We start from the raw sequence: 3,116 nt of genomic DNA, 5'->3' as shown, positions 1-3,116 counted from the left end.
CTCTCGGAGCACACATGACATGTGGCACCCGTATCAACAAACCATTCATTTGGATTATTACCATGGTCCACGTCGGAGACCACTGCGATCACCTCGTGATCTTTGTTGTTTATAACAACACGTTCAAATAATTTGTACAATATTGTTTCCAACAATAAGTACACAATTATATTGAACCAAATGTCCATTGGTATATTCATCAACCCATGCATCCTAATTACTACTACCAAATCTAAATTGGTCTTGCTTGTCAAATGACAAACGATAAACATCATTCTCAAGAGAATAGATCTCAAGGAATTAACCACTCCATAGCGCATCGACATTGCGACCGTTCGTTGTTTTATTCCAGCTTTGAATTTCATGTTTCCTCCAGCATCGGTCGACATGATTTCAACAAGAGTACAATATTTCGTCTTGCGATTGTTGGAAATATTGCAGCCTTTACACGGGCAACCCTTGCTATTACAAAGAACACAAACACTGGAAGGTAAATGAAATAAAGTAAATACAATAAAAGGAACAAGATGCAAACTATATTCTTCTTCAAGTCGAGTCGAGGTGACCCTCTCTCCGCAAGACGAAATACGCCCCGGCTAGTGCTCACGGATTGGCGTAATGTCCCCAAAGATGAAACGACTTTCGTCCTATCGAGTTGAAGCACCTCAAACTCGTAGGCTCCGGCGAACTTGAATTGGAGGCGAGAACCGAGCAATGCAATACTCCTAATGCGAACTAGAATGCTTAAGCTAGAGAGAAGAGAGAGTGATTTGTTTTGTTGTTTTCTCTTCTCCTAACATCTATTTATAGGTGAGGAAAGACCAAATGAAAAGTCTCACCATCAAGGCACCTCATAAAGTAAAATGTGGTGAAAGGCCAAAAGCCTAGACTTTTGGAAATTCCACACGTTTTCCTACACACAAACACTACAATCACAAGAAACTTAGAAAGCCAACATACCCACATCAGCCGTGTACCGCCTGCAAACATGGTAAAGAAAGAAAGCTAACCTAGTGTGGACATCGCAGTCTAGCTCTCTGTGTGCGTTATCACTCCGTGCCACTTTCTTTGAGAAAATGAGATTCCTTTTTCGTGCACTCTTTGGTTCCGACCATTGTGGATGCTCTTAACATCGTATTCTTAATGTTTTATACATAGATTAAGAAATAACAATTTTTGAGACCTCGTCTTTTAGTACATAGCAGAAAACACTTATATACCTTTAGATTCATTCAGTACTATACCATACCAATGCCGTTTGTATCCATAGGCAATGGAACTTTCAAGCTGACATTGCAACCATTATTAATAGCTAATCAAAACCTATCTAGATTGTGAAATTTGGTTTTACTTTTGCAAGGTACCAATTGAATTATAGACTATGACGACATTTTCACTACTTAGTCTATAATGCAAAAGACTTAAACTCGTTTGCTTTTATACATTAAACGTTTGTAAAATACTTAGACCGATTGAGTCATCGACTATGATGATATTAAATGTTTGCTTTTACACATTAAGTGTTCGTAATATAGACAGTTGATCATCCTAGTTTAGTTTTGACAAAAAAATAATTGGTCTTATTTTAATTTATACCTTAATATATGTGTCCCCAAAAGTAGTAAATGAACCAAAAAATACATGTTTTGATCTTTAGTTCTAATATTTTATATGCTAGTATAATATTACATTTATTAATTATTTTGTTCAAAGTTAAGTTTAACAAATTACACTTTTTTCCATGAAAATAGATATTTTTTCATTTTAGTTTGTTCGACAAAAATAATTCATTTCTACTTTTGATATAAAAATATTTTTTATTATAAGATGAGTTTCATTCTCCACTAACAATATTTCAATATTTTTTTTCTACCTCTCTTATACTCTATGAATTATGCATTAAAATCCATATTATCCCAAAAATTTCTATTTTTTATAAGACGGTATATGTTAATCATAAATGATTATTTGTCAATTATTAAATTGAATGATAGTAAATGCTAAAACTGTGAAGCTGGTAAATTAACCGTTGATAAAATCAAAGAGTGAGATGAACAATCTATCGTGTGAAGGCATTATGGCAAGTGTTTGTGTTTCATAGAATTCGAATAGGAATAATGGAACAAGTAAAACGTGCGTGTATTTTAGGAAATACTTGCCACGTGACATATTGATGTCGGCAAAACTAATTTCTAACAACCAATCAAAATATTATATTTGAGATAAAGCTTTCTTTTACATTTACATACCACTTTTGTTCGCCTTAGCTGCCGCGAAGAATTTTTGCAATGGATCCACTAATTAATTATTATAATTTCATATTATATGGGATTAATAATAAATGATCCAGAGTTTTTTTCTATACTCGTATAAGTTATAACAGTATTACGATGATTTTATTTTCTATTACTTCCAAGAAAGAAATAAAAATGTGTCCAGTAGTTTTGTTCGAATGTATATCTGCATTATTATAAAAATTAGTTCAGTACTATGGCCTAATTTTAATTTTATTCTAACTATATTTTATTTGCTACAGTATTAAATTTATTATTAAATGATGATCCGGTATTTTATCTTAATTTTCTTTTCCTCTGAATATAAAGGCTATGCGATGTCAACTAGTTATTAGCATGACCACTGCTCCGGTGCATTGCCAAAACTCGTGGACTAACTCGGATAGTCGACTATATTAAGAGAGTTAGAATAATTGGAGACTTTTATTTGGATAAAATTCGATTAGTCACAACTGGAGTAGGTTTTACCCGAAATAAGATGATTTGACTCGATTGACATCCTTATTTCCCTTCTTTTTTAATTAATTTTTCACAAAAGTCCTTTACTTTTAATAAATTAATACTTAATTTATTATAGTTTTGTAAGGGTTTATTAATAGTTCGGACGCAGAAAAAGAGATCCATGACATCTCCATGGAGTATAAATAAAGATTAAAAAAGTGTCTATGAGTTAGCTTAACTGGTAGAGAGATAATGTCTGGGATTAAATGTTTTAGGTTTGAATTTTATGTGAAATGTTATCCATAATAAAAATATTAAAAGGGATTTTTATTTCAAGTTTTTAATTAGTTGGCATGTATCCAAAGTATTTCTCAAACATAA

Source organism: Salvia splendens, chromosome 2 (genome assembly GCF_004379255.2).
Source record: "Salvia splendens isolate huo1 chromosome 2, SspV2, whole genome shotgun sequence".
Taxonomy (NCBI): Eukaryota; Viridiplantae; Streptophyta; class Magnoliopsida; order Lamiales; family Lamiaceae; genus Salvia; species Salvia splendens.
This window is presented reverse-complemented; position numbering follows the sequence as displayed.